Genomic DNA, 18,901 nt, shown 5'->3' on the forward strand with positions numbered 1-18,901 from the left:
CCATTTTTGACATTTCATTTAACATTATTGAGGCAACATTAAGACAAGATATAAGAATTTTAGTTTTTAACTTCCATAGAATCAAATGTTTCCCACATTATTTCAACCTTATGGAAAATAGGGTTTACATGTAGCATGCAAAATGTGTACAATTGACTTAGAGATGTACAAATTAGTCAACCAACTATGGTAGAATTAAGGTTTCAAAATTTAAATAAAACAATTCTACAATAATAAAAAATTATTTTGCGATGAACATGATTATGAAATGCATTTCTCTTCATTAAGTTAGTTCAAATTACAAAATAATGATAACAATGAGACCTCCCTTAAAAAAATAATCACGCGCAATGCGCGGGTCCGCGACTAGTATATACGTAAAATTCCTTGCTTAACAAATTCTGCAATTCCTTGACCAGTTATTGCTCTACTTTATCAAATTTATAAGAGAGGAGGGTGGACCTTGAATCCCATCAAATACTTATTGCTCTGTATAAAAATTCCATGTGACCATGCTTTGGTGAAAATTATTTATATATTTGTGGCAGAACAGGCTACAGGGCATGTTACACGAAAGCTGCTAGCTGCCTTGATAATTAAGGGCCAAACCACAGAATCTCAAATCTCACTGCTCTAAAATATACTGAAAAATGAATGTACTATTTGGGGGCATGCATTGAGAAAAATTGGCACTTAAATGACATTGCCACGGTCAAGACACATTCGGAGTGAAAATTAAATATTTGATGGATTGATATCAGCAAGATTTGGTGTGCAAATCCACATTGTTTGATGTGGAATTTAATGCCAAAAGCTTAAGAATTAATCTTCAATCATGTCAAACTCAATTAAAGTTTGCCCAAATTGAATTGAGGATATTAAACTGAAAAGCCAATCGGAAGAGCGATTTTGGGTGATTTTGATGCAATTAATTGAAGTGGGGAACAAAACTGTAAAAAAGCTAGGACGATGGTGGAAAAGTTGAGATGAGAAAGAGAAACATAGCTCCGATGGGATCTGGAACAACAAAGTTTCCACAAAGACAACTAAGGTAGTGAATCTAGTGGTGCTAACTTTGATCAAGGTTGTGGCATAGCAAGGAGTATTTCAGTCAGTGACAAGTTCGCGAAGGTCAGAGGAGCCACGGTATTTAAAGTAGGGGATGAAGTGGGAGCTGGAGACAAGCTGGTAGGGGCCATGGAGATGGGAAGGAGGTATTGACTAACGAGCGAGCGAGCAAGAAATGTGGAGGACTTTAGAAATAACAACTGAATGGGCATAATTTGTAAATCGAAATTTAAGAACTGAATTTCTAGGTAAAAGTCTATACAGAATTCAGAATTTCTTCCTACAGCACACCAAAACAATGAATTTTTTATTTATTTATTTAAATTTAAATTTTGTCATGCCCCTATATTCTGTTTACAAATTATCTAAGTAGCCTCCACATAATTTGACAAGAAGACACAGCATTTAACAACTGTACAACCAAGCTATTTAAATAACAAAAATAAGGACAAGAAATTACAATATCTTTCTTTGCGGCAGCTCTAATACATTGTTCAAAGAGAAAACTAGCATTAATGGACATAGCAACAAGCCACATTTTGTTGAAGATGGTAATCATTTTTTTTTTCGTTATAGGTAAGAGTAATTATATTAACAAAAAATGAAAAAAAATAAATAAATAAAAACCTACTTCATGCACAATGGGCACAAAGTAGACTAAAGAATTACAGAAAAAATATGCGGAGGGTAATGTAGTGAGTTTGATAGCCATTGGCTGCGTGTATAATACACCAATAGAGACAATGTTATGAACAAGAAGCTCATAGGTAAAAGATAGTAGACACCCATAAGAGCAGCTTAAGCATTTTTCATTATAACTCTATTGTTGATGGCAGTTTGACTCAAATATATAGTTGTATGATACCTAAAGATGAGTGACTTCAGAGAGGCCTACCCAGAGAGCTTCCTTTCTGCTCTGCCTGCAAAATCAACAGCCACCTTCAATGTAAGGTTACAGAAAAAGTGTTCCCATGTAAAGTAGGACAAAAAGAATTGACACATACCAAAATGAATAATGTAATATGGAGGCAGGTTTTAAAGTTCCGCTTCAGCAGCAGCAAGATTCTCTTTACATTTAATGATTCTTTGCTGACAAGATTCCCTTACGTCCGCAACTCTTCCATTTCTTTATATTTTCCCCTCGGACCCCGAGGGAAAAATATAAAGAAATGGAAGACCTGAGGAAGCAAGAAGAATCTCGGCAACAAAGAATAATTAAAGCTAGGGTTGACTTTTGCTGATGTTGAAGCAGTAGTTGAAAACCTGCCCGCATATGACAAAACCATGGGATGAACTTCTTGCTAACTTTTCTAGCCAATTGTTGATGTTTGCTGCCGGGGTGGGTGTCTTTTCCGGGTTGCTGAGAACCTGCCATAAATCACGTTCAATGTGTTATCTCTCTCCAATATTGCTAGTTTCTAAGGATTTTAATCAATACTATTAACAATTTCTGAACCATTTTGGTTATGATCATGATCCAAGACCCTAGGACAGTACTGTTTTACTAGCAGGTCCAGTTCACTAGTTTAATGCACAAGATACTACTCCAAGCCTAACACTACCAATATGTTAGACTATATTGTAGCACTTATGCTTACATTAGTATAAGTAAATCCATTAATCAGTCTTCCATAAACTGTATACAATAACTTCTAAATAGCCCGATTTCTTTTTCAGCACCATTACCACCATTATTTTATGTAAATACGATTTCAATAAAGAAGTAAAAGAAACATACAAATCCAAAGCTCGATAATAGTTCAGTCCTCCAGTGAAGCCTCTATTGTCAAATTTGCTGACAGAATAATTGACATCTTCTTCACACAGCCAAGCTGGCAAGGTAGTATTAGGGGAAGTTCTGAATCCTTCTTTAGGTATACAAGGTGGATGTGGACTGCGAGATGTAAGAAATCTCTTTATTATTCTTGCAGTTCCTGCATGAGCAAACTCTTCTTCAATCTCCCCAGGTTCCTACAGAACAATTTAACACTGCTTATAATACTGACGAACCTAAATCATTTGAGAAATAAGAACTTGAGTGAATGGTGAACCATACAGAACTTAGAAGATGAAACTTTAAACATCATGGTACAAAAGAAACATACTCCTAACATGATTTAAAAATAAAATTTCATTACTTTAGAGATATACAAATGGATTAAGATATTACATCCTTTAGATTGAACACATTTATTAGACTTATTCATTAATAAAGAACCAGTCCAATCAACTTTGTCCAAATAGTTTTTTAAGTGAAATTTTCTTACTAATCAAAAAAATTTCAAAGAAAAATATTGTTAAGCATGATCAAAGAAATTCCATGTGGTTGGAATCATTTTGTTCTGTTAAAGCATCTGGCCCAGAAGCATCCTTTCTGGGAAATAGTATATGGGAGCATCCTGCCAGGTATATGCATATCCAATATCGCAACCCACATGAACTTGATCATCTCTCATAAACCAGAGACAGAACAAGGTAACCTCTATAGAAGACATTGATAGTGTGACATGTAAATGGTGATCTCTAACCATGCCAAAGTTGGGATATTATCTTGTCCAAATCACAAGTTTTCATCTCTCTACAAGTTTATTGTTGGTATATTGGTTACTGTGCACAAAAAGAAATGAAAAATTATCTTTACATTGAAAAGATTCAGCTACACTCTTTTTTGTTTTTCTTTTTTTTATATGCATTTCAGCTACACTCCTTTTATGAACATGTTATTTCTTTTTTTCTTTTTCTAGTTATAAGCATGTTATTTCACATTTATCTTTCTCCCATATTCTAAACAAAAACAGGAAACTATTTTATTAATGCATTGATGAGGTTTAAAATTAGAAATATAAATGAATACCACTAATCCCATCAAAAAAAAAAAAAAAAAGAGAGAGAGAATGGATGGGAAGTCACTTACCAGCTTACCATCAGCATCTACAACTGGAAGTCGAAGATATTTTGGCTCAAGCAATATCCTACATTAAATATGCCAATTCAGAAATGTCTTCTTTTAGCTGCAGGTACTCAGGATTGCATGTGGAACTCATGGAATAAGCAGTAGTAGAAGGAAAAAGAAGATAGAAAGAACATTGGAAAAAGAAGAGGAATTAAATAACCTAGCAGCATCCTCAAGATTAGAGGTTTCAAACAGAATTTAGCCATGAGTTTTAACTCAAGGCTCATGGAAGCAAATAACTTCTCAATTAAAATAATTGTACAGAATTCATAATGAGGCAAGACATACAGTTCAAATAATAGGAAGAAGATTTAAAAACAATGTAATGAACTTACAGAACGCTAACTCCTACAACAGCAAGGGGGCATGGGTAGTCCTCAATTTCTTTATCCTATTTATCTTTGCTACTAATGCCCTAGAAGATACATCTGCATGTCCACCTTCAGTGGTCAGTGATTGAAGAGCATCATCATCAGAGCCTCTTTCTGGCTCAGAAGGTACTTCATTACTTCCAATTCTCATTATTTCTTCAGTCAAAGATGGAAGCCTATCCCTTGCCTGAAATAGTAATCAGTTTAAATCTTAAACTTCAAATAAAACAAAAACCGAAGAGATCCTACGTTTTATAGGAATGCATAATAATAGCATTAGGAAAATCAAGACTAATATTAAGGACAGGGCTTCCAAACCAGGAAGAATAACAACAAGGCACAAACCTCTGGGAGGTCAATCTTATTTAGCACCACAATGTATGGTCTTTCAAGGTAATCGGGATTGTACATTCGCAATTCCTGCAAAGCCCATAAATCCTATAGTTTACACATGAAAGATAAAAAGAGTTTATGCATGAAAGATTAAAAAGTTAACAATAAAGGAATGCAAACATAATCAACTTTTCCATAGGCTTTTCACATTAAAAATCACAGGGATAGATAATTACAACGTAGAAAACTAAAAAATATCCAGACAACATCATTTGTCCCCTTAAAAAATTGGCAGCTAAGAATCATGATCCTAGTTTTCCACTCAGCTTTACCTACAACTCAAACCCTTGTCTTAGCAACTCCCTTAAAGAATGACACATAAGAAGGGAAAGAGACACAAAAAAGCTCAAAACTACAATTAAAACTAAAACCTAAAATTAAATATGAATGATGAGGGTCAACTGAGCTAGAGGAGTCTGATCTCACAAGACCCAATTATAATGACCCAAATTATAAATATGAATCTGGATTTGATCAATGATGAGGATCAGCTTAATACACATCTAATTTAAACCATCATCCATGGCAACAATGTTTATAGCCCAAAATTTCCAAGAAAGCAAGTGGAGCCAACAATGCGATTTTGATGCAATATATGATTAGTATTGTTACAGAAAGAAACACATACTTCTTTTACTGTTCGATAGTCATTTACAGGGTTTTCAGCAGCTGCATCAACAACATGGACCACTAGCCATGTCCTCCTCAGGTGCCTCAAGAAATTCCGACCCAGACCCTGAAGGATGATTCAGATTTCAAATTTAGCAAACTTTAGATTTTATAATAAGCAGACATTTGAGATACAAAACATACAGTACCTTCCCTAAATGAGCACCTTCTATAAGACCAGGCAAATCAGCCAATGTTGCTTCAGATGAGTACATCCCTACCCCTAAACTAGGATCACCATCAAGCCGTCCAAGGTTTGGCATTAATGTTGTGAAAGGATAATCAGCAATATCAGGTTTTGCAAGAGTAATAGCTGCCAGAAGGGTTGACTTTCCGGCATTTGGAAGTCCCTACAACAAGAGCAAGTAAACCTCTAGTAAAAAAGTCAATAACAGTACCTTACAGAAATAATTAATATACTTTAGCTCTCCGCCATTCCAGGCATTTGTACTTAAATACATGCAAAATATAGTTAACTAAATCAATAGGGGAAGGCTACCTTCAAAGCAATAATGATTTGTAAAAGAAGAACTTTGTTTAAAACAGAATTTTAAACAGAATTCTGTTCTAAATTCTGTTTAAAATTCTGTTTAGAACCTGGACAACACACACAGCCGTGTTTGATATTTTTAGAAAATAGCAAAAGTTTTATAAGAGAATGACACTTTTGATGAAGAAGAACCTGAATAAAACACACACACAATTTCAGGACAGACATAGACACATAAAGAAAATACTCAAAGCATAAAAGAAAGAAATGACGTGTTATACTCAAAATTTGATACCTACAAACGGATTGAGCTATAGCAATGAAAAAATCATCCACGCAAGCTTGCAAAGGCGTATTAGCGTGATCCAGTTTGAACTCTAATTTGGTAAAGTCTCTTTTTCTCACCTTCAATCAATCAAATTGAATTCAAATCAATGAAAACAACAAAAATAATATGTTAAACCCACAACCTCACCATCCACTTCACTCTTACAAAGGAATAAGGTATCTTCGCTCTTACAAAGGAATAAGGTATTGGATGAGTTACCTTTTTCGAACCTTAGGGTGTCCATGTTTGTGCCCCCCTGTCCCACAAGGAGGTGCCTTTGATATGCGTTTCGGCCGACCTTCTGGCATTGTAGGTAACCCAACAGCCTGCTCAGGCTCAACAAGGGGTGGGTCGATGGCCGAAGAAGGGCCAGTAGGTGTATTGTGGGACGGTGGCTCCTGCTGCATGTAAGGAGGGGTTGGACCAATAACCAAGTTTAATGATGGAGTGGGTGACAGCTTAGGGAACTCTTGTGGGGTGGGTGGAGGGATGATGGGGCTAGGAGATGGATGTGGGATGGGTGAAGAGATGGTGAGGCTAAGGGATGGATGTGGGATGGGTGAAGAGATGGTGAGGGTAGGGGACGGATGTGAGGTGGAGGAAGGGATGGTAAGCCAAGGATATTGATGTGGGGTGTATGGAGAGGGATCGGGGGTAGGGAGGCCTCGAGGGGTAGCAACAAGCTAACGAGAAGGACATCCAGTCGGAGCTGTGCTCGTGCTTGGGCCCTTAGTAGTGCTTGGGCCCGCAGGAGAAGTTGCCTCCTCATTCAGGGCCTCAGGGATGGGAGGTTGTACACGGTCAATATGGTGCACTGCCGTCAGCACATCATTAATGTCAGTGTGCTCCTCCGTGCCCACTAGGTGATGCCGCAACAAACGGTTGACAAGTGAAACCTGCACATGGAAAACCCACATGTATTAGTAATGCCTAAATCATCAACAATGCCAATCGATAATAAAATAAATGTTGGTGTTGAATTGAGTTCTGGTAGTAATAATTGCAAATTATTGGGAGAGCAAGTGCTAAGCAAAAAATGTAGCGTATTTATTCCATATCATTGCAAGTGCCGTCCCAGTTTCCTCTTTTTTTTTTTTTTTTTTTTTTTTTTTTTTTTTCGTACTTCTTTCCTTCCTAGTTAAGAAACCTCCCTTTCTATGAATTTATTAAAGGGTTACAGAGAAATGGCCAAATGGGTTTTTGATGATATAATATATTAATGCATGTAGAGATGATGTAAGAAGAAATGATGATGAAAAAGAAGGGAGAGAGTTCAAAGAAGATGAGAGCAGTTCCTAATGATCATGGCTTCACTGAAATTGTGCTCTCTTGGTCCCTTGAACAAATTGAAAATAAAGACCTTTTCAAGGACCAGGTTTGCCTTCGTTTGGTTTACTTCTTTATTACAATACAATATATCAGTCTCTTCACTGCTGGTTTATTTTATTGCAGTTTTTTAAATAATATATTGCTTTTTTTTTTTTTTTTTTTTAATTTTCCATGAAGCATTAAATGAAGAAATTGATGCTTCCAAAAAGAAGATATATGTGGTATTTTTGTTATTTCTTTACTTTATTATTTTAGGCCCAAGCCGATTTCAACAGTTTCCTCTCACGACTACAAAAAGCTTCTTTTGGCATTTCTTTTCATTTTTGGAAAAACCTACCAAAATTTTGAATTATTTTATTTTCTTCACTAATGTAGTTTGTCTTTGTGGACCTCTTTTTTTCTTTTTCTTTTTTTAATTACAACAATAAGGGGTGAGTGATTTGAACTTGATTCTCTTTCATAGAGGACTAGAGAAGTACATTGCACTCTTGGCTAAACTTTATGTATTTTTTTTTTTTTATAACTTCTCTGTGCGTTAAGTAGTGATATTTTTAGTTTGTCAGTGGTTAAAGTTTTCATTTGTTGCCCCCACGTTAAATTTGCCCCACCTTTTTTAAGTTATTAAAAATGAAAGAAAAAAAAAGTTCATTTTCCAAAATGAGATGGAAATTTTTTGGAAAACTATCATATTTTAGTGTTTTTGGTGGAACTGTTTTGTGGTGAGATAGGGATCTATTCTGAAAAATTTCAGAAAAACCATCTTTTAAAAATAAGCCATATTTTTAATAGGGGTTTTCATCAACTATAGATAGTTATTCGTTAACTGATTTTTCCTGATGCTACCAACCATACGAAAACAAAAAAAATTATACTACATTGAGAAATGCTTTTACCCTAGATCAATGGTGTAAAATCGAGGGTGTAAAATGGAGTCATCACTTATTTTATTTAAACAAAAAATAAGAAAAACATAAATGAACTAAACATTTAGATTTGCATTGAAAGTGAAATTACATTTTGGTAAAAATATTACAAAACTTTGATCCTAGTTACAATTTAAAGAAAAATATATTGTTTTGCTTCTAAGTTACAATCTATCAAAAAGAAAAATTACATTGGACAAGAAACTGATCTAGAACCCAAAATCTAGGCTAAGGGATTAAGTTATAAAATGGTAAGGTAATAAACACCCACCTCATTTGGTAAAAACTGATCTTCTAGACTAAAGATGACCAATCACATGTCCACAAGGCTTAAATTGTAAAAAACACACATTCATGTTGACTTTGAATTTAAATATTGCATGCATTTAAAATTCATGTAATTCATTTGCTAGGCTTTTTAGATCTAAGATTAATCTTTGAACTGAAAAGTATTCCATAGATCTGTTTTAAAAATAGATTAATTTACAAAAAGGATTTTGAGATTTGAAAACATGCAGAAAATTAATTGAAGAAAATGGATCTAAATTGTAGAAAATCAAATCTGGAATTTTTATTGAAAGAAAACCTATTTGAATGAAGAAAAATCATATCTGTATTTTAATGTAGAAAACTTATTTGAATTGTAAAAAAATTAGATCTGAAATTTTATGATTGAAAATACAATTTTAATATAGAAAAAAAAATCATATCTGGAATTTAAACGTAAAGAAAACATGTTTTGTGATGTAAAACATTGGATCTGGAATTTAATGCAAAGAAAAATATATTTGAATGTAGGGAAAATTATATCCGAAATTTTATGCAAAAGAAAACATATTTGAATGTAGGGAAAATCAAATCGGGAATTTAATGATTGAAAAACATATTTTGAATGTAGGGAAAGTCAGATCTGGAATTTTATTGCAAAGTAACAATTATTATGATGTAAAATAGTAGATCTATGAATCAATTTAGCCAAAAGATAATCCTAGATCTAGAAATTACATTGAGCTATTTTAGATCTAAACATATAGACAATATAAACAAAATAGGTTATGACCAAGAAAGAAACAGTGGTTTCATGCTAAGAAGTACAGTAAGATGTAGAAGACTTGGAGAACTTACCAGCATAGTCAATTTAGCACCGGGCCTATTGATGAACCTCCGAGTTACCCTGTTGAACTAGCCGAAGTACTCGTGGTGTGGAGGCATCTCACCAAGCACTACTTCAAAACACTGTTGAAGGCGATTACCCCAGTGGCCTATATGCACAGCATGTTTCCGCATCCAATCCACACCGACCTTCCCCCTCAAATCAATTTTATGTAGGACTGTATCAGTGTCAACAGCCTGGGGAATATTTTGGATCATCCCAAACTGACGAACGACACGATCCGGCGTATGTTTCTCTATTAAGTGGAAACATACAAGCGGCACTGTTGCTGTCCACACGGCCCTCCCTGCAACGCACCACGGCGGAAGGTTCTCGAACTCAGCTTCATATGGCTGCCACACCACCTACAACAGCAAACAACACAAGTACACAACACATTAAGCTTTATATTTCAAAATTCACCAAACCTATAAGATTGTTCCTAAACGTGTAAAACAGGGCATTCTCATACCTGGTCTGGCAACATTGAAGCTATTTGCTCGCGATACCTGTCCCTAAAGATGTTGGCAAGCCTATTTTTCTTGTTTGGGACCCACAACCACCTACAACAATCAAGAACAAGAGATCAATATCTACAACTTTCCTACTAAGATAATGTTATGATTAAAACTATAATGTAGTCACATTAACAAGTAAGATAATCTTATAGGATTTTACTCAATTGGGGATGGGATTCAATAGAGACTTACTTTAGGGATAGTGGAGCACGCACTGGAGGACCATAAGCACCCACTGGCGGGCCACGCTTAACTGCCGGGCACAAATAAGGGAACATGGCCCATGCCCAATACTGGACCAACAATAAACACCCACCGATCTGATTGGTGTCCCTATCGCTTGCCCTGCATAACTCTCGGTACATCCATGCAAGGCAAGCACTTCCCCAACTATACACTTGTAGGTTGCGAAGGTCTTCCAATAGCTGTACCCACATTAGATGCACCCTATCGCCGGATTTGTCACCGAATATTGTGTCCCCTAATAGCGCTAGGATGTAGCAGCGTGCGTACTTATGCAGCTGATCCTCTTTAGCATTAGGCGGCAATGGTTCAGCAACTTGCTCCAAGAGTCAGCTAATGAGAATCCTCTGACCATTGAGTTACTTATGCTGGTTTTGATTTACAGGTTCAAACCCAAGGAAATCTTGGCAAACTGTAGTCCAGGTTTTCTATGTGCTCCCTGTTATAGCAGCACCATCAACAGGAAGCCCGATAAAAACCTCCACGTCTTGCAATGTGATGCTGACCTCACCATGCGGCATGTGGAATGTGTGAGTCTCGGGCCGCCATCGCTCCACTAAGGCCGTTATCAGGCCATGGTCAATCTCTCTACCTAGGAGCCAGAGGAGACCCTCCAAACCAAGTGCCTTAATGATGTTAACGACTCGATCGTCCACCATTGGCTCTCGATTGGAGAACTCTTTACTACGGCTACGGTAGGTAAGGGTCCCTGGATCCTGCACAGAATAGAATAATGGATTAATATATGCCAAAGCATGTACATTGTATAAATTAAATTGGTGTACATTAGTTAAAGATTGACTGTTGCGTTTTACCTACCTATTCCAAATAGCTTCGGACCGATGGTTGGCCTGCTGTGTCAACACCAAGTTGTCAATGGGACCAGGCTCTGCATGGTTAATCTGTCCAGCATTTGCAGCAGCCATACTGCACCAAAATGATAAGCAGTTAGCATGTCATAGATATTGTTCAGAACAAAAACAAAAACAATGTAAGAAAGATTCTAAAAAAATAAATTCTACTCTTGATTATTTATCAGTTCTCTATTAAAGATGATTGTTGCGAAAATAAACCCATTTAGGCAAGATTAAAGAAAAGAGAAGAAATATATAGACACAAGGATTTGCACAATATGCCTACGTCCACATAAATTGACAAAGAAAGTTTCACTATAAAATAAGAACATTACAGTAGTAACACAAGCACTCTCGACCCAAACCCCAATTTAATTCTACTTTTCCCTAAATGAATTGCCGCAGCACTAACTTAAAGTATGTATATATATTAAGTTGCTTGGGGTATTAACATTGTACTAACTTAAGATATCTTTCGCATGAAGACTCATTAACACATGATACTGAAATGAAACATAGTGAGTAACAGTAAGTGTGTGTTATGCAATCAAAAGTGAGTGGTACTATAGTACTGAATCACATGCTTCTTCTGAGATATAAATTGAATGATCCTATTCCTTCATCAATAAAGAAAAATTCAAAACACATACAAATATTAACGCACACGCTGCCCAATTACATATATTTTTTTAAAAAATCAAGTTGGTTAGGTAACCATTACCCAACAAGCTCAAGGAGCGAAACCTGCCTCGAAAGCAAATGTGAGTAATTATTTTCAAATCATAACATGTAATATTGGAACTAACTTGGTAACACCTAGTTTGTGCATTCAATCATTATTATTATTTTTATAATTTTAGGGATTTGACTTGAGGGTGGTAACAATAAAAAATTCATTTTTGAATCAACATGTTTCAGTTCATATTTCATCAACTTCTAAGTTAGAACAAAAGTATGCCATATGTTGGCAGACTCTTTCATACGTCACTATGCACAATTTGGATGATTTCTTCCTTGAATTTGCTCTTTCATAGAGTTATACTTGTATGAGCATAGCCTTGGATGATTTCAACATATATAAAAAAAAAAAACCTTTTTGTTTTTGTTTTTATAAAGAATGACAACTATAGCTTTGAACGAGTGAGAGTGTTCATACAATTGGGGAAAACAAAAATTTGCACCTTCGATGAGAGTCAAGTTCTGAGTAGCTCTCACTTGCGTGGAGTTGGCAATCCATCATTTTCATGAGAGAGCCAAATAATTATCAGACAAAGAGATGTTTGGAAGAAACAAATAATTCCATTAATTATTCACAAAAAAATCTATCCATGATATGCCTCACTTTCCTCATATAAAGAAATATCTATGCCTTTTTTTTGGGTAAGGTGGGGGGCTCGGTTTCTTGACAAAATCAACTACGCTAATCGTTTTCCAAGGCGGCGTTTTATTATTATTATTTTCTTGAAGAGAAAAAGATTTTATTGCAAAAACAAATAGAAACTACAAACAAAAACTACAACCCAGCCTCATCCAAGATAATGCAAGCAAAACTTGAAGAGCAATGTATGATAGATATTCTACTCTAACCTAATCTAAGTGTATATGTGTGTGAAGCTTTCTCCTAGAAACTTGAACCCCGGCTCTTCCCCCCTCCCCCCCAGTACTTATACTTGCAAAATGATTATAGCACCAAAGGTGCACAATGGTATATTTTTAGTTCTTAAATATTATTTCTCCTCATATTATCTATATATGACTCTTTTATTTTATTTTTCCTATTTTATACTTCTGAATTTTGGGCCTGTTAACTAGAGAATTTTGGTTTTGTATTTCCGAAATTGCTCCTCTATAAAGAAACTCATGAAACTCCTCACATATATAAGCTTCTTCAACATAATTTTGCGGGGTTGGATCTTCTCTTTGAATGATATCTAATTGTTTTCAAATAAGGGTCACCTATAATAGCTCATAGCCTGGCCTAGTAGCCTACTGGCTCACCAGGCTAATTGTCGGCCAAACCCAGTATTATTGAGGTACATGCGTAGCATAGTCCTACTAACGCAGTGGGGTAGGTCATGGGCCAATCAAATAACTTGGAATTTATAACAAAATAATTTGGAAGAATCAGAGTCAAATTTGAAACATGAGAGAAAAACTTTAAGATCACGCACACTTAATCGCTAGAATACTTAAAGTAATTGTATTAAATTATGCTTATGAATTATATATTTTCCTAGTAGTTAAGTGTAAGGTTGAATTTAATCAACCATTTAATTGGCTTTATTCCGTGACCAATTTGCTTGTAATTTAGCACTTAGCAACCCTGTATTTAGTGGGAAATCTGTAAGGGTAGTGTGTGAGAAGTTGTGAAGAAAAGCTCAAGAGTGTGCAAGAAAAACAGAGGTTCGCGGCTAGGGCTTGCGGGTGGATCTCGACTGGCAAGCCGCCAAAAGCTGGCACGTGAGAGGCACATTAGGAAGCTGAAGGGTCGCGCCAGCTGTCACGCTACAGGACAAAAGTTCCAGACTGGCCAGGCCGTTACGTCACGACTCGAACTCGCAACTTGGACAAGCCGCGAGACCAAGTCACCAACTTGCCCTGTTTGGCAAAAACTGACGTTTTGCATTCCCTTCTCACCCTACTATATATACACACTTATACCCATCATATTGAGAGAGCTTCCAGAGAGAATTTTGTGAGAGAAAACCCTAGAGAAAAACAAGATTGCATCATCCCCAATCTTCATCTAAAGAGACTCTACAAATTCCTCTACTCTCTTCCTCTCCATTGTCATACCCTTGAGAGGTTATTTACCAAACCCTTATCTCACCACACCCACATCTGTGAGAAGGTCCATTTGGTGCTTAGGGAAGCAGTTTGGGAAGGAACCAATATACATTGGTTGATGCTATGGTCAAGTAGCGGAATCTGGCAAGCTAAAGAAGAAATAGGTTCGGCGTAACCTCGTTGGAGCAAGAAACTTGGAGGGCTTAGGTACTTGGGTAGATTAGGCTTGGAGGGTCTTCTGCTGTTTATGTATCCTAACTATATTCTTTAGTAGATTTTATCACCACTTGGAGGGCGGCGGAGAGGTTTTACGTCGAGGACTTCGGTTTCCTCTTCGATAACACATCGTGTGTTGTCCGTGTGTTTGCATCTCTCTTTCCTTTATCTTTACCTTATATTTACTGTTGTGGATGTGTTTATATTTGGCTTAGATTGTTTTATCAATTCTGTTATAAGCTTGTTATCATATTCTGCACATTAATTGTTTGATATAAAGCTTGAATTGGTATTTTTGTATCTGGGGGTCTAAACGTTCAAGGGTGTTTCATACCCATATTGAACTTTCAATTGGTATCAGAGCGGGTACACCTGTTGTGGTTTTAATACCTGAGTGTGATCCTTGACCCCTTGTTGAGATGGATAGGTCTCAATCTCTCACTGTTCCACCATTTTTTGATGGTAATAATTATGCTTTTTGGAAAGTCCGAATGAGAGAATTTTTATGCTGTATAGAAGATACCGTTTGGGATGCGGTTGAGATAGGTTGGACTAAATCAGAGGCTCCTAAGGCCAATTAGGATAAGGCAGCTCTTGCAGCAGCCAATGCTAATAGTAAAGCTTTAAATGCTGTTTTCTGTGCTATGTCTCCTAATGAATTCCACAGGATATCTCACATGACTGTGGCCAAGGAAGCTTGGGAAATTTTGGAGACAACTTATGAGGGGACTAAGAAAGTGAAGGACACAAAGCTTCAAATGCTTACCACCAAATTTGAAAAGCTCAAGATGGGTGAAGATGAATCGTTTGATTCATTCTATAGGAAGCTCAACGAAATTGTCATTGCTAAACTCAATCTTGGTGAGAAGATTGAAGATACCATGGTGGTGAGAAAAATTTTGAGGTCTTTGCCTGAAAGTTTTAGAGCAAAAGTCACAGCCATAGAGGAGAGTAAAGACTTGGATGAGATCAAAATTCAAGAGCTAATTGGGTCTCTCTAAACATATGAACTGGGACTGCCTTCACACAAGACGAGTAAATCATTTTCTCTTAAAACCATCACCGAAAGAATGGATGATCCTTCCGAAGAAGATGGAGTGGAAAAGGAAGTGGCATATCTTGTAAAGAACTTTCGAAAATTTCTGAAGATGAAGGGCAGTAGGAAACCATTTAATAGAGGGAAATTCTCATCTTCAAAAGGTGATAAGAAAGAGTTTACGAGGAAAGAAGGGAAGGAGTCTCAATCTCCTTCGGACATTGTGTGCTTCGAGTGCAACGGACATGGACACTTCAAAAAGGAATGTCCAAATTATTTGAAGTCAAAAGGAAAGGTTTATGCCACTACTTTGAGTGACTCAGACTCATCAAAATCAGACTCTGAAGAAAGCTGTGACGGAGAAGGAAATTACTCAGCATTCATGACCATTGCACATGTGGGATCTTCAGATGATTTGAGTACTCTTGTGAATGAGCTGGGTGAATGTTCTGATGAGGAGTCCATTGGGATTGTTGAAGAATCAGAAGGTGAAGAAGAAGAAGACGCATCCAGCTTTCAAAAGAATTACGCAATACTTCTTGAGAAATCAGGAGAGTATACAAAAGTGGCAAAGGCAGCTGTGAAGAAAATAAAGAGAGCTGAGGAAGATTTCAAAAGCTTGCTGGTTAGATATAAGGAGGCAAAGTGTGAGATTGAAGCACTTAATGGTGAGCTATCAGAAGCTTACACGAAGGTGAGGTTTCTCGAGCAAAAGGTAGTACAAGCTCATGCCAAGGTAGATAGGGTCTCCTCCAAGAAGCTAGATGATGTTATTTCATCTCAAAGACATGCCTCAGACAAGTCCGGGTTGGGATATACCGGAGGGAGCAGCTCATCAGCCAAAGTCACCAAGGAAGTAAAGTTTGTGAAAAACAAAGAGACGGCTGTTGATAAGTCTACTCCAGAGATAGTTGAGGCTGAGAAGAAAAAGAATGTGGCTAATCAACGGATGTTTAACAAGTCCCGAAATCAATCTGAAGTTAGATTTGGAGCTAGAGGAAGATCTCTCCCAAGACAGCAGCAGGGTCCTAGAATAAACTATATTTGTCACTATTGCAGATTGTAAGGACACACTAGACCAAACTGTCAAAAGGTAAGAGTAGACAACAATGCGAGTGTACCTCGGTCCCGAGGAAGAAGAAATGACTTGAGGTCTTGGGGTGGTGAGCAATCAAGGAGCCAAAACTATGATTCCGGAATAACGGACGTGATGAAAATGATTGGCGCCTTCACCACTTGCTTGGAGAGCTTCAACAGGAGGTTTGAAAGTCCTAACTCTCGTACCCGATCCGTCAAGGATATCACCCCAAACGCACGTGATGTGTGGGTGACAAAGGGTACTCATGCATAAAGCATTATAACATGTCCATGCTTCAATTCTTCCTATGCTCTGTGGATATGATTGGTTATTTGCGTTGTGTTTTTGAGTATCTATTTAATTTGTGGTTTGTTTGTGTTTAAAATGCTTTCTCATTTTTCTTGTTTTTGATCATTCTTCTACTGCTTTCGTGTCAAAAATCCAAAAACACATAAAAAGTTTGATCACTTTGTTGAGTTTTGTCTCAAAGTATGTTTAGCCTTGTACCTTTGTACTAATGGCTCTGTGTATTTAACGAGCTTAGCTTGTCTCTCATGCACTCATATCATTATGGAAGAAATTCTGAAATCTATGTGATTGTTGTAAATAGATCTTCAACCTTGTCATGAATGATTAGCGAATGGTTTTGTTGATCTTGAGACATGCATAGACTCATGCCTATATATCTTCCCACTTTTTATTTTTATACTTTTAAAGAGCTCTCTAAATGTAAATCTCCAAATGAAAAGAGATATAAAGCTGCAAAAGCCTGTCGCACATACTAGTATTTGACTAGGAAAAAGGGAAAGCGACCATAATAAAATGTATGATGCTCAAAAAGCCAAAGGCTAACTCATCAATTGAAATATCAAAAATTCCAGGCATCTATCTCATAATGAGAGTTTCTTTGCTCAAAAATGGCAAATGATATGTTGAAAATGGAGCCAAATGAAAAGCTTCAAAGAGTTTTTATTAAGTTCTTGTGGGAGGTCATATATGCATGCTTCTATAATTGAGATAGGTCACATTATCTAGTGCTAGTTGTGTATGCCTTGATTGAATTGATCATTGAAGCTTCACATGGACTAAGGACTATCTCATTTTTTATATCCACACACATCACACAAGTCTATGTTCAATGAATGCCATATTCATTTGTGTGATTGTACTTGATTAAATGTGTTTTCACATGCTCAATCTTTGTTGGTCAAACACAAAAAGATTTTTAAGTGTTTTATTTTGTTTTTGGAAAGTACTTTGCTTTTACAAAAATGTGAAATTTTTTTTTCAAAAAAAAAAAAAAAGTGTTACCCTGTTTTGGCGACTAAGTCGCGGGTTAGCACAGTCGCAAGCCCTAGTCGCGAGCTCAATCAAAGATTTTTCACGGCTTACTGGTGAGTCAGTATTCTAGTCACGAAAAAGACTTAGAAAAATTTTTAAAATTTGAGTTTTGCTCTTTTCACGACTCATTTTGGCGGCTTGTTCGCGGGTGGAAAGTCCAATCGTGAGGGTTACTCAGAGATTTTCGCGGCTCAGCTCGCGACTCCTTCGCGGCTGAACCTTCCAGTCGCGAAAAACACTTAAAAGATTTTTCTAGAATCTTACCTTCACAGTGTTTCGCGGCTTGCCCTGGCGACTTGGTTAAGTCGCGAAAAACGCGTGTTTTGCGTTTTTGAAGACAGTTTTTAAAATTTCTTTTCAGCTTTCCCTCGATTTTCAGTGACTGTTCATTATCTTCTTCACTCTCTCTCTCAAACAGTTCATTTCTCGCTAAAAAATCTTTCATCTCTGCATCATTTCTGCATAAATCTCCAAGAATAAGGTATGGGTTTTCTTTCCCTCATTTCATTCTTACTATGTTAACCATTACCTTCTTGTGTTGTTCATTGCACATGTGCTCTGCGATATATTGTGTTCAAATATGGGTTTGCCTAAAATGGTGATTTTGTTTGTTTGAGGTTATTTTCCTTTGTTGCTAAGTTTATTCTATATCTTGTTTGTACTTCAGCATGTTTGTCTCTAGTCTGAGCATTGTTCGTTTGATAGAGTTTCTCTTTCTCTTTAAACATATGGATTTGAGATCTATGTGGTGCTCTCTGTATGTGGCCGTGGGTCATTTTTTTATGGTTCTGTGGTCTTTAGAGTTTTTTGTGCTTTTGTGTGGAGTGTGTTTCATTTTAGCCATCTGTTATCTTATTGTTGATCTCATTCTTGTGTTTGGGATTAAAGTGAATTTTTCTCGCATTCTTAACTGAATCTAATCAAGATGCTGTTGATTCCCTGTGGTATTGCATTTGGTACTTTTCTGTGTGATTGCTATCTTACAGATGTCTCGACAATCCTCGAAAGGAAAAGAAGTGATGTCAGAAGAAGAAACAGTGCCTGTTACAAAAAGAACACGGTCTTCCTCACAGCCATCTACTAAACTCAATATTGAGTTATTCAGAACTCCTCAGCACCAAGATGCCTACTTCAACCTCTTTGACCGGGGA

General features: G+C 36.7%; 1 long non-coding RNA gene and 1 pseudogene across 1 annotated transcript; both read right to left on the reverse strand.

Annotated features, from left to right (window-relative positions):
* Positions 1-1,858: 1,858 nt before the first annotated feature.
* On the reverse strand, positions 1,859-3,051 carry LOC136071360 (uncharacterized). Its single transcript, XR_010632639.1, has 3 exons — positions 2,807-3,051; positions 2,073-2,436; positions 1,859-1,988 (listed from the first exon to the last, which is right to left on the reverse strand). It is a non-coding gene; the product is annotated as an uncharacterized LOC136071360 (long non-coding RNA).
* A 362-nt stretch (positions 3,052-3,413) lies between these two features.
* LOC112016184 (probable GTP-binding protein OBGC2) lies at positions 3,414-6,679 on the reverse strand (annotated as a pseudogene).
* Between the last annotated feature and the right edge of the window lie 12,222 nt (positions 6,680-18,901).

Source organism: Quercus suber, unplaced genomic scaffold, assembly GCF_002906115.3.
Source record: "Quercus suber isolate HL8 unplaced genomic scaffold, Cork oak 2.0 scaffold_305, whole genome shotgun sequence".
Classification (NCBI taxonomy): domain Eukaryota; kingdom Viridiplantae; phylum Streptophyta; class Magnoliopsida; order Fagales; family Fagaceae; genus Quercus; species Quercus suber.